The sequence below is a fragment of the Silene latifolia genome, chromosome 10 (genome assembly GCF_048544455.1).
Source record: "Silene latifolia isolate original U9 population chromosome 10, ASM4854445v1, whole genome shotgun sequence".
Lineage (NCBI taxonomy): Eukaryota > Viridiplantae > Streptophyta > Magnoliopsida > Caryophyllales > Caryophyllaceae > Silene > Silene latifolia.
The window spans coordinates 38,505,868-38,519,720 of record NC_133535.1 but is presented as its reverse complement, the minus strand read 5'-3'; the positions used below and the strand labels follow the sequence as shown (position 1 = coordinate 38,519,720).

Sequence of the window (13,853 nt, the reverse complement as noted above, 5' to 3'; positions counted from 1 at the left end):
AATTTCGGACCGTTAATATGTTTGAAAATAATTAATTAATCAAGTAAAATTTGACAATAATGTATTTAAAGTAAAAATAATTCAAAGAAATATAATTTTATTATATTTTGAAGAAAAGTATTTATTTTGATAGTTTGGAAATGTTTAAAAATAGTTTAAACCGTGTAAAATCTTTTATTTCGAAAAAAGGGCGTATCGGGGGGAAATGACAATTCGTTTGAACGTTGGGTAAACGAATTTGGAAATGGGTCGAATGAATACTCAATTTTATTGTAATCTCGTGTTTAAAGACTTTGGACTTGACGGAATTTGCATTTGACTTACGGATTTAATTATTTTTGAAACGAGTCAAAACCGACTCGTTAAAAATCCCGACTAAAAATCCCGCACGTACTTTTTCTCCTTTCTTTTCCTCTTACACGGCACACCCCTTTTCTTTTCTTTCTTTTTTTCTGATTTTGTTCCATCATCATCATCAACATCTTACAAATTCAACCCAAAACACCATTTATATAAAATCAAGCCTAAAATTGCCATAAAATCTTCGTTTCTTGTCCGTTTTTCGCGAAATTTACCTTTCCGGAATCCCCTCGCCACGATCTACAACTTAGTATGTTCTAATTTCAATTTTCATTAAGTTCTTTTAAGACCAAATTTCGGTGATTTCGGTTTTGTGCTTAATTTTTGTGTTTTTTATTGTTAAATTAGGTGAAGGATTGGAAGACGAGTTCGGGGACTCGTATATTGTAGAGGATAGCGGTTAGTTGTGGTTAGGGTTTCGGTTTTGAGGACTAATTGCTCATTTTCTAGCTTAAGGTAACATATTTCGAGCTACTCGACGAATTATCGTCACATGTTTTTGATTTTTGTATGTTTGGTGAATTTTTGTTTGGGTAGTAATTTTTCACATGTTAAACTTAGTTGCATGCAAGCTTAATTTGTGCCTTTTGGTAGTTTAAATTATCAAAATTGAATTGGGGACGATTAATTAATTTTCAGACGGTCTTATAATGTATAAAAATGAAAAAAAAGAGAAGAAATGGTGCGGCAGCGGGCCCGGCAGCAGCCGGCAGGCCCACGGCAGCCGGCCGGTCTTGGGGTTGGCCCGGGTCGGTCCGTTGCTTGTTTCGCGGTTTTCCATGCTTTGTCCGTCATTTTAAGTTCATCATGGATATAGTTAGAATGAGTATACATGGTTAAATTTGTTAAGAGAATCATAAAAGTTATGCTAATGGTAGAAAAATTATGTTATATTGACAATTATCACATGTTAGGATAATTTACAAAATGAAATGGTAATTAATAGGCTCAAAATGAATTTTATAGCTATAATTGAAATGTTTTGTTGAGTGTGCCGAAAACTGAGCCTTAGTCCCTTTGACTGATGCGATGTCAGTTAATTGAGTGATTGGTCAGCCGCAATTTGACCCGTACCTGTCGCAGGGCTGGGGTTGCGGGTAAAAATTCGGTTGAATGAATTAGATAATCGGCCTTTTTCTTGTTTTAGGCCATTTATTATATCTCTATTTCACATGTGTAATTAGTTGAATTTAAATAGTTTCTTATTTAGTTAGTTGAGTTTAAATAGCTTCTTATTTTGTAGTAATGACCATAGTTTCCCCTAAAGCCTTTTATATTGTTATAATTGCTAGGATTGGAAATTGGTATTGAATTCTTATTGAGGAACTGTTGGGATTGTATGCTGTAAATAGACATTTATATAGCTTTCACATGATAGAATATTAGAATTTATGTTGGTAAGTAGGACTTTTTGCCCTCTTAAGGTTAAGTGGGTGTCTTACTTGACTTATGTGGTGAGTTTTGGGTGGTGTGGGCTAAAATATTCAAGTCGGGACTAGCCGTGACTAGGTCCTAGGTGAGTATTTCGGCCTTCATCATAGATAGGTCTTTATAGTCCGACGAGTACATGTTCACCGCTTGATAGCCTTTGTGTTTCCGACTAGTGGATGTTTATCCAAGTTGGGGCATGACCTCAGTATCTGATTTTGATAGTATGGGGTCACTTAAGTACTAGCCGACCCTTCGGTGGTGTCCTTAGGGTACTCACTTCACTTTGTTTTAAAAAAAGTTGTGAGTCTTGGGTGCGGTGGTGTGTATCCGCATGTCTAGGTCTCTGTGATTTTAGGCTAGGGTTGTGTTGTCTCTTGGCCATGTTTTCTTAATAGTAACCGCCGAGCCAAGATACCGGTTCGATTACCTTCCCTACCTCGTGGTATAGACTTGAGTTACAAAGTGACTATTGACGGTGCTAAGAACTTATGCCTGTCTTTGATATATTGCCCTTTCTTGTTTGATGATTCTATGAATCATAGAAGGTGAGATGCAAGCCGGCTATGGTTGATAGAGTTTGGATTACAATTTGTTATATGATTCACATGATAGTTAGTTGGGTCAGTTTAGGGGTCATTTGTTAGAATACATGATAAGTAAATGGTTTATCAAATTGTTTACATGTTACACTACATGTTACATTAATTTTGACGATCCGTGGCTGGGAGGACTCGAAGTTACTCCCCACTGAATTGTGGCTTTCGTGTTTGTATAAAAAGCGATTGACAGGTTGTTGATGCTTTGTTTGGGGTCACAGACGGCTAGTGAGCAAGGAACCTTGGACCTAGTTTTGGCTATTTTATTAGTAAACCTTTTACACTTTTGGTTTGTATATAATTTGAAGGGACATATGTCTCCCTTTCTATTTTTGGGTTGTATCTTTATATTTCCGCGTCTTAAGCTATGTATGTAAATTAGTTTATCAGTTGTTGCAGGGTTTCTGACACTCTTCTTGAGTTGGAATTGGTTGTGAATGGTTTAGTTAGAAAATTTTTGAAATTGCAGGTTTTTGGATTAGTTGAACCATTTACAAACATATCCTACCAGTTTTTCTGTAGAAATTACGCATTTAAGTAATTAGATAACGCTAAATATCAAGGGTGTCACAGTTGGTATCAGAGCCTATTGCTCCCGATGCACGTTTGTGCACCCCACTTAGAAATCACTTGACCTTAAAATAATAAACTGATGAAATTAAAGAGAAAAGGAAAGAAAACTTACCAATTGATGTTAATGATTGATTTATTCTTGTAAAATTGATGAAGAAAGTGATATTCCTTATGATTGTAGGTGAAGAAATGAAGAATAACAATGGAGAAAGAGTAGAAAAAGGTACCGTCGGGTATGCTGGATGATTGAATGAATGAGCCTCTTTTTTTTTTACCCGTCTAAAAAGAATTGCCAAGAAAATACGAAACCACGACCCGATCGGGGTTGACGCATTCTTCGCCTTTTGACTTTCTTCCGCATTACTTTTTAATTCCTTTCCGTTTCTTGAAAACCGCGTCCTCGAACGGGGTTCTTGCATGGGGAAGCATGCCAGATTCTCTCCTACTTCTTCTTTCTTCATTTTCACCTAAAAATCACAAAAAGAAACATCGTCAAGTCGAGTATTTTATTACTAATCTACGAAAAACAATAAATTGCAGAAAAACAAAAATAAATAAAGACAACTAAAAGCTTGGGTTGCCTCCCAAGAAGCATTGTTTAACGTCCCGCACGACGTAAAAGCTATTTGATCAAGTTTCGTTCTTGAGCTTGCCACCAACAAAGCTTCATTTCATAGCTCCTTTTGCATTCCGCAACCATTTGAAATTTTTCAAATAAAATTTCCCTTTATTTTTGGCATTCTTAGCAATAGTGCCCTTAGCATTGTCACCTACAAAACAAACAACACCAATATCGTCCTCCGACGGATCCATTAGTAGGGGGCTAAGTGTAGTAGAGGCATGAGAAGAGTCCACAGTGCTAAATAAATAACAAGACTCTTGTAACATTGAGCTTCTAATGGTGTTGTTTTTGCTAAAGGAAACCCAGTTATCACCCACTTCCAACGTCAACCTCCCATTTTTCACATCAAGTAGCGCACCCGCGGTGCGTAAAAATGGCCTACCCAATATAATCGGGGTTTGTGAGTCCTCGGCCATATCAAGTATGAGGAAGTCAACGGGTATGAAAAACTTGCCAACTTTGACGGGTACATCTTCTAAGACACCTAAAGGTAGCTTTAAAGAACGGTCCGCCATTTGCAATGTGATACTTGTGCATTTTAAAGCACCCATGTTATGTTTTTCACAAAGAGAATAGGGCATGACACTCACACTAGCACCTAGGTCGCAAAGGGCCTTATCAATGGTATATGTGCCTATAGTGCAAGGAATAGAATAGCTACCGGGGTCCTTAAGTTTCGGGAGAGACTTATTTTGCAAGAGTGCACTACACTATTTGGTGAAAGCAATGGTCTCTACCTCATTGAAGGATCGCTTCTTTGAGAGAATCTCCTTCATAAACTTTGCGTAAGAAGGGACTTGGGTAAGCAATTCTATAAATGGGATGGTGACTTGTAAATTCTTACAAACATCCAAAAACTTATCAAACTTACCTTCCTCCTTGTGCTTTGATAGACTGAGGAAATGGTACTTGAACAACTTCCTTTGGAGGAGCATCCTCCACATCTCTCACTTTCACTTTCTCATTGGGAACATTCTTTGAAACGGCATCACTCTCCTTAGCATTAGGAGAGACTTCATCAACAATCATCTCGTCACTTTCTTTGGGCATAGGAGGCTCATCATCTTTGGCATCAAGCTTACCCTTTCTCTTAAGCATCAACAATCGATGGGGAAATGGCAATCCTTAACAAGAGGCTCTTCACTAGCCTTCTTTTTGTCACTTCCCCCAAGCTTAGTCTTTTTAACAACCACTTCGTCATCCAAAGTCATGGATGGGCCATCATAGCTTGTACCACTTCTAAAGGAAATAGAATTAACGGTCTCGTGTGGTAGCGTACCTTGGGGTGGTAGTTGGCCGGTTTTCCTTTGAGAGCTAGAAGCGGCTAATTGAGCCACTTGTTGTTCCAACATCTTAACTGCGGCATTGTGAGCTTGATCATTCTTTTGAATTTGAGCCAATAATTCCCTTTGCATTTGCACTATCAAGCCCTCAAGCTTACCTCCTCCTTGATTGTTTTGTTGGGCATTTTGTGGTGGGGGTTGATTTTGTTGGTAATTATGTTGTGGGGGCCTTTGTTGATTTTGATAACCCGGTGGAGGATTATACTTTTGTTGTTGAGGAACATAGGCATTTTGTTGTGGTGGGGGTTGAGGGTTAAGCACATTGTTGCTAGTGTAAGACAAGTTCGGATGGAATTTTGTATTCGCGTTGTAAGTATTGGAAAATGTACCCGGTGGATATGAACTTTGTCTAAAAGCTTGAAAAGCATTTACCTCTTCAATAGGGGCTCGGAAATGAGTGGCGTAATGACACGCACCTCCGCAACCATCACAAACAACGATTTGACTTGTTGAAGACACGACATTGAGTTGTTGAACGGAATCTCTAGCATCTCTTTCCGCCAATTGTTGTTGGAGTAAGGTAATTTGAGCTAGCAAGACGGAATTGTCAGATGATTCTTCTTTACCTTTGAGTGGCACACTTCGGGAATTGACATATTGTGCATTATGGACCGCCATAGATTCGATCGTGGCATGAGCAATATCGGTGTCAATTTGATAAAACCGCCCATTGTTGGCGGAATCAAGAATCCTTCGGGACTCGGCACAACATCCATTGTAGAATGTTATGGCTAGAAACCAATCATCTAGCCCATGATGTGGGTATTATCTTTGTAGCTCCTTGTACCTCTCCCAAGCCTCATATAAGCTCTCAAGAGCTTGTTGACGGAATCCGGTGATTTGGCTCCTCAAAGTTTGAGTTTTCTCCGGTGGAAAAAACTTTTGATAGAAAGTAAGAGCCAATGTTTCCCAATTGGTGATTCCCATGGCGGTGCGGTCAAGGCTATTGATCCAAAGTTTAGCCTTGTCTTTCAATGAGAAAAGGAAAAGTATTTCCCTTATTTGGGCTTGAGTGACGCCCGTATGTCGGATCATGGAGCAATAATCACAAAAATTTTGCGCACGCAAATTGGGATCCTCCAAAGGACTTCCCCCAAATTGCTTCCTCTCCACAAGGCTAATGAAAGCCGGTTTGATATCGAATTTTGGCGCGGTAATTTGAGTAGTTGTGATACCGGCCAGAAGGATGGCCGCGGTGGGCTTTGAGTGATCGGAAAGTTTCACCATCTTTTAAGTAGTAGATGGTGGTGGTGGTGGAGATGATGAACTAGAAACCTCCTCCTCTTCAAGAACTTCTACATCGTCTAAGTAAGACTTTCTAGCACTTTCAACTTGTACGGGAGAAGTGGATTCTTTCACTTCCTTCCAAAAACGACGTCTTCTCCTAAAGGTTTTCTCGGGGTCGGAATCCGGTGAAAGCAATTCTCCACGACGAGAGGACCTGGATATAAGACAACAATTTCTAGGAAAATGATAAGTAACGGTCTCAAGGAACAAGTGTTACCTAAGACAAAAGAAAACAAGATAAAAATTGATAATTCAAAACGCAATAAAACCGTGTCCCCGGCAATGGCGCCAAAATTTGATAGGCTTATCATGTACCTATGCAAAGATAATTACCCTAAACAACAAATGAATGTAGCAATAGGGGTCAAACACAAGGAAACGGGAATTACGTTGTGAAATGCTATGGGAAGATTTCTATCAAGATCGATTTCGTTTTTGGGTTTGGTTGTTTGATGACTAACAAAAACTATGATGTAAATTATATAATAAAAAGGACTCTAAGGGGTCGGGTCACACATGCAAAGGTAAATATATAATTATGTTAAACACGGTATTAAAAACATTGTCAATTGCTTAGGCTTAGAGACACCCACCTTACGACATTAGTATCAACCATAGACCGGGTCCTAGAGAAACTTTCGTCCATGACTAGGTCGTCCTACTACACATGCTTTGTCTAATTCGATTCCGTGCCTCTCGACTTTTAGAATGAATGAACAAACTTAATCTATGAATAAGGCCTTAAACAAAGATTAAACATTATGGCACAAACATGTGATAGAAACAATTGAACAATATTATTATCAATCTATTTTAACATGTTATATACTTGATTTTGCATGGCTCCCCTAGCCCTTAGACTAGGAAATTTAGCTACTCATATTAAAGTGTAAATTATAAACTATATTGTAAGAAATGTTAAACATGATTGTATGATTTATATAAACTAAATCATATAACATGCAAAAGAAATAAAACTAATGTAATGAGAATACAGTACTAATAATAAATTATACGTAAACTAAATAGAAATGTAAAATTGTAAAATAGAAATAGAAATACCTTAATAGAAATGAACTTGTATGGAAGAAACAAATTAAAACCAAATGCTTGAAATGTATTAAGAACTAAATATTTGAGAACTACAAGCTTAACAATATTGTAAACTAATATGAAAACTATTGAGAGAATTATAATGCTTAAGGCTATTGTAAGTATGTGAGACGTAAAAATTAGATGCCTAAACTATGAAGTGGCTCCCCTTTATATAGGGGAGGGGAGTGAAATGTAAACGAGCTAGAGACATGCAACCCCGATCGGGGTTGGGGGCCCCGATCGGGGTCGTGTATTTCCAGCCCGTTTTCCTTAACTCTCCTCTTAATTGCTTGGAGAATCCTATGTGGGTGATTAATTGAGCGATTAATCACCCGGTTAAGACCTAAACTCTTGGCATCCTAGGTAGCTTGGAATCCTATCTTTTCCACTTTGACTTGGACTTGAGTTGGGCTTGACTTTGGTTTGTTGATAACAATTGCATTGCACACATTAGTCCATCAACTTCTTCATGAAAAACCCATGCAAACACTCCATGCTAGTCCAATACTTGGTTCCATTTAGCCATTGCACTCTAGTAGCTCATCTTGTAGTATTTTAGCTCCAAAAAGCTTAAGTATCCTTCAAAATATGTGGAGACAAGCAAATGCACTAGAATAACAAATATTAGCTCAAAACACTATGATAAGTGCTAACTGACATGTAAAATGGAGCTAATATAGGGGATGGAAATATATAAATATGCACTTATCATTTTATAATTTTATTTATTTATTTCGGTGGAAAAATGTTCACAGTATGAGAATTTAAGTGAAGTTACAAAATTACATGACCAATTTTTTGTTTAAATTAAATTTGGTTTGCATTTTTCGTTGAATATGTAGAAATATATTGTATTTAATTTTTAATAGATATATTTAAAATCATTTTTATAATAGAAAATATTAATCTATAACTATAATAAAAAGGCTAGATAAAGTATTAAATTTCACCATTCCCCCTTTTAATGACATTTTAACAAGCCATGTCATCATCATTATTATTTAAAAAAGAAAAAAGAAAAAGGTTGAATAAATGTGAAGCATTAAATACAAAGTTAGAACATAAAATAAAATTGTATATATTTTTTAAGCTAATTAAACATTAAAGTAAATGATAATTTAAAATTTCGGGGGATTTAATATTTGGATAAATGTTAGAACACAAAATAAAATTGTATATATTTTTAAACTAATTAAATATTAAAGTAAATGGTAATTTAAAATTTTGGGGGGTTTAATATTTGGATAAATTTTACGACAAGTAAAAATTAAAATTTTCTCTTATAGATGGTCGAGAATATTAAAGATTTTTTTGAGTTGTGAATAGTGTCCAAAAGCAAATGTATAGAATTTGTTAAGGCGGAAGGAGTATATCATAATGCAAGTGCATAATATACAACGTCTTATGTAAAATCTTTTAAAGTCACGTTATCAAACAATTCATATAAAATGCATTGCTATGAGGGAAAAAAAATTAAAGCCAACAAAATGAAGTGTTACGATAAGTGAAAACATTGACAAATGCAACAAAAAAAGCTACATAAAAAAACGTATTGTAGTGAGAGAGATAAGACAAAATGAAAAATTATGAGAATCAAACAAATCGCACATTATATAGAGATTTAAAAATAATAAAAAATACTTTACTCCACCACCAACCTATCAACCCCCTCCAAGCCCCACCACTAGGCCAACATGACTTGCGCGTCTCAGCGACTTGCTCAACACAAAATCTCTTTCGCCTACTGTTGTAACACCTCCATTTATTTAGAAGCCTTTGACTAGACATTCCCAAGTAAATGAGAGCGTTACCAACTCGGTTTCCCGAGTTAGTGAATAACAAAGTCCAACTCACCAAAGTACTTTAAATTAAAATAATTACATGTTTATTACAACTTAACCAACTAAAACTTAATATAAAATAATTACAACTCGCAGCGGAAATAAATAAAGTGATCTTATAATCAATATCAATTCGACAATTACTTTCATGCTCTTGATCAAAACAATTCAACATCAAATCCTTATTTTATCCATCCTACTCTCCTTAAAATCAAGGTTATGTCCCGTAACCTCGCTCATCAACGAAAACAATACACATCCAAGCCAACAATTACTCCTAAGAAAATAAACAAAATTCATTTTAAATTACCTCACTCTTCAATATCTCTCAAGGTAACCGGTTCAAAACTGAGAGGGCCATGGTACAAATTAAGAGCGCCTTCTTAACCGCACTAAGAGGGGCTCCTAACAGTTTCTACCCGGGGTTCATTTTATTTAGACACATCCTAAGTTTATTATTATTCATTGGTTAGGCCTGAGGATCGTTTTGCTCTGATACCACTTTGTAACACCCCCATTTATTTAGAAGCCTTTGGCTAGACATTCCCAAGTAAATGAGAACGTTACCATCTCGGTTTCCCGAGGTAGTGAATAACAAAGTCCAACTCACCAAAGTACTTTAAATTAAAATAATTACATGTTTATTACAACTTAACCAACTAAAACTTAATATAAAATAATTACAACTCGCAGCGGAAATAAATAAAGTGATCTCATAATCAATACCAATTCGACAATTACTTTCATGCTCTTGATCAAAACAATTCAACATCAAATCCTTATTTCATCCATCAAAATGTTGTTGATGATGATCGAACCCATGACCTCTTGGTTGGGTTGCACTTGCTATTAAATACCACTATGCCACATGCATCTTGTTTAATAATTTTTAGGGGGTAGAATGTGACACCTCATGTTTTAAGTTTATTTTGTGATACATTTTCCTGTTTTGAGTTAATTTGGTTATACATTTTGATAAGAATGATATGGTTTGATAATGATTAAGAAAGTTAATTGTGTTGCAACGATAATGAGTTGAAATAACATTCAGACGTGTTGATGGTTTCACGAGGCTTTTGTAGCATTTTGGGTGAACTTCGGGACGAAGTTCATTTTAAGGGAGGAAGACTGTAATACCCCGTAATTTCGTAAGCGTTTACAAGAATAATTTATGTAATTTGAATAATTAATTAAAAGGTTAAAAGGTTAATATTTAATAATTGTGAATAAGACGGAATGATATAATAAAGTAATAAATAATAGAATTACGAGTCGGGATGGCAATTGGATAATTAATAATATACGATAATTCATATAATGATAATAAACGATAATTATGTTATAATAATAATAGTAATATTAATAATATTAATAATAATAATATTCATAATAATAATAGTAATAAGGTAATTACATAGTTCCTAATTGCTCTCTTATAGATCTAAACCTACACTATAAATAGAGATAAATACCTTGCCCTAGTTTATCATATGCAAACTAAAAATTTGAGAGAAGAGGAGACGTAGAAGGAATAAAGACGGAATTTACATCGCTAATTAACTTGATGTAAGACCGTCTCATGTATACTCTTTACTATGCTATAACTTGTAAACTAGACCACCGTAGGACAAGCCGTTACCATCGTTGTGACCGTGGACCGCCAGGGACCACCGTTGACCTCCTTTTACCACCATTGACCGACGGGAGAGGGGTGTTTGAAGGCGGTTTTCGTGGGTGGTTGAGTAAGCTTGCACCATGGTTTTACACGAGTTTGAGCCCTTATTCGAGGCGTGACTCACCTGGGTTTGGCAGGGATGGGTCAGGGTTGTTGGGTCGACCATGGTGGTGGCGTTGGGGTGGTTGTTGCTGGTGTTTTGCGCGGTGGTTGCCGGAGTTGTCGCATGTTTGGTTGTTTGTTGGTGTTTGTCATGAACCCGTGTGTAGAACCCTCACGACTTGACTAGACCTGACCGTGGTGTGGTGGCGCTTCTTATGGGACCACCGTGGTGGCTGCTAGTGGCGTATGGTGGTGGTGCTGGTTGCTTATGTCGTGTGTATAGTTGTTGTTGGTGTCGATGGTGTCGGTTGGCTAGGGCTGTTCGTGGCCATGTGTAGAGGTGTTGATGGCGGTGGTTAGGTTTGGCTGAACCCATGGACGTGGGTGGTTGAGGTGGTAATGAAAAAGGGTGGTGGTGGTTGTGAACAGTGTTGTGAACGTGGGTTGTATAAGTTGCGTCGGTCTCGTATGTAGGTTGTTGTTGCGAGGTTACGGCAAGCGTTAGGAGGCGCTTATGAGGAGGTATTGTCGGTGCTTGTATGGGCTGTTGATGCACCGTGGCTGGGTGCTGGTGGCTCACGGAGGGCTTGGGGAGGAGTGTGACCGAGGGTTATTGGACTGTTTTTGGGGGGTTTGTCGGACTGTTTTGGAGGTGTTCTCACGGGTGTGTAAGACGGGTTTAAGAGGATGTGTTGGTGTGTTGTTGCACGTGAACCTTTGACATTATTATATTATTGGGTTGTTACTCAGGTTTAATTATTGTTAGACGGGTTTATAAATATTAATTTACGTAAAAATATAATTAACATAGTTAATGAATAATTATTTTAATTATGATATAATTAGTTGATTAGTAATTGTTACAATTACTTGTCTAGGTGACGGAGTTGTGAGAAGCTTTGTTAATTGGATTCCTATTTACTTGGATTACTTTAATTGGATTTGCCGACGAGGTAGGAAACTAATCAATCGAATGTTATTCTTATTGTCTTATTCCTTGCTTGGCATATTAAGTTAAATGGACTGGATGTAGCTTAATTTATTATTCTTATGAGTATTTATATGTTGTGGAATTATTATTGTCTTGCTGGATTCTATTGTTGTTGGAGTTGACTGTGTGTCCAGGAGTATCCAGACTGTGTGTCTGAGGCGGGACTGTGTGTCCGGGAGTATGACTGTGTGTCTAGAAGTGGAGTATGAATGTGTGTCTAGAAGAGAAGTATGACTGTGTGTCTTGAAGTGGCTGTGTGACTGGAAGTTATGTGTCATGGTATGGGTGGACGGACTGATGATTGTGGAGCTTGTTTATGTAACATTGTTTAAGCAAGTAGCTTTATATTATTCATTGTTTAGTTTTCTACTCAACCTCGTGATTGACCGTGTATTCGTGAACACCTGTGATGAACCGTAATGGGGAGCAGATTTGACAGGTACTAAAGATTAGCTGACTTGGGAGCATTTGGGACGCGAGCTTGACTTGGACCATAGTTGCTGTCTAGATCACTTAGAGTAGTTAATCACTTTATTTATTCCGCTGCGAGTTGTATCAAATTTTATATTATGTTTAGATTGAATAAATTGTAATAATATGTAATCACTAAGTTTTAATTAAAGTACTTTGGTATTGTTGTACTTTGTTATTCACTACCTCGGGAAACCGAGATGGTAACAGTCTTATTTATTTGGGAATGTCTAGCTAAATGCTCCTGAATAAATGGGGGTGTTACAACTGCTCACCACCATTCGCGTCCTTCCAAGCGAGAATCTTTTATGTCTGGCTATAACACGGCCACTACCAACCAAATCAAACCCTAAATAAAACGAAAAGAATACTAGAAAGGGGAAAAGAGAAACATTAACTTTGATCAATAATTTATAATAAATGGATTAATTATATGTTCTACAATCAAATTAGAATCCATAATTAAAGAAAATTAGTTAATATGATTGATTGGTAATACTGTTAAAATTTTAGGAAATTAAGTTTATCGTTTTTGTAAGTTACGAGTATGCAACCGAAAACGTGTTTTACATATTAAATACATTATGTTAGTTAACATGAATTTTGATCATAATTCTCAAATTTTATTTAACGATAGTTTTAAAGTTATGTCATTAGATTTTTTTTATACAAATACATACATTCATATTATAATATGTAAGAAAATACTGGCGAGCGATGAAATGAACTATGTGGGTATCAGATATTTAACTAGCACAGTTAATTTTGTATCAAAATTATCAATGTTCAATTAAGTAGTTTAAAGCTATGTACATTGTATGTTACCACATCTAATAAGACATGGCAAAGTAAACTCGAGCTAATTGACCCGACTCGAAAAATCTATCCCTATACACGTAATTGACCGAACTACAATATATGTATGTGACCTAAAACCTGAACCGACCAAACATGGTATGAGCTTTGTTGACCCATAATTGACCCGACCTAAAATAAACCGATCCGAAACCACCTAACTAAAAAATAACGTGATAAAACTTAACTCTAATTGACATAAAATAACTTGAAATGACTAATATGAAAGCATACTTAATATTATTTAAGTTAAAATAAAGAATCAGTTATCAAAATTAACCTATAAATATTTAGTAATCTTAAATGACTTTTTCGTCTATTAATCATTGACTTGAAAATGGCCCGACTAACAAACCCAAAACAAGTCGAAACTCGAAGTGACCCCACTTGGCGGGAACTAACCTAAAAATGTGACACACCCGAACTGGCCAAACCTAATCAGATTCGACTTACCCGTTGCTAAGTATATGGAGTATCTAATTACCCGTATAATATCTTAATTTATGTAAACTTGAATATGAAGTTGTTTTGCTTCTCACAAAACATATGAATGTAATTCTTATGCAATATTTTTGCAGACTAATGTATGCAATACACGAGAGATGTCAACA

At 36.3% G+C, this 13,853-nt stretch overlaps 1 long non-coding RNA gene and 1 other non-coding gene across 2 annotated transcripts; both read left to right on the top strand.

Moving 5' to 3' along the window:
- Positions 1-468: 468 nt before the first annotated feature.
- LOC141608942 (uncharacterized) lies at positions 469-3,005 on the top strand. The gene is made up of 3 exons (XR_012527076.1): positions 469-610; positions 709-816; positions 2,581-3,005. It is a non-coding gene; the product is annotated as an uncharacterized LOC141608942 (long non-coding RNA).
- A 2,668-nt stretch (positions 3,006-5,673) lies between these two features.
- Positions 5,674-5,780, top strand: LOC141610357 (small nucleolar RNA R71). Its single transcript, XR_012528261.1, has one exon. It is a non-coding gene; the product is annotated as a small nucleolar RNA R71 (small nucleolar RNA).
- The last annotated feature ends 8,073 nt before the right edge of the window (positions 5,781-13,853 follow it).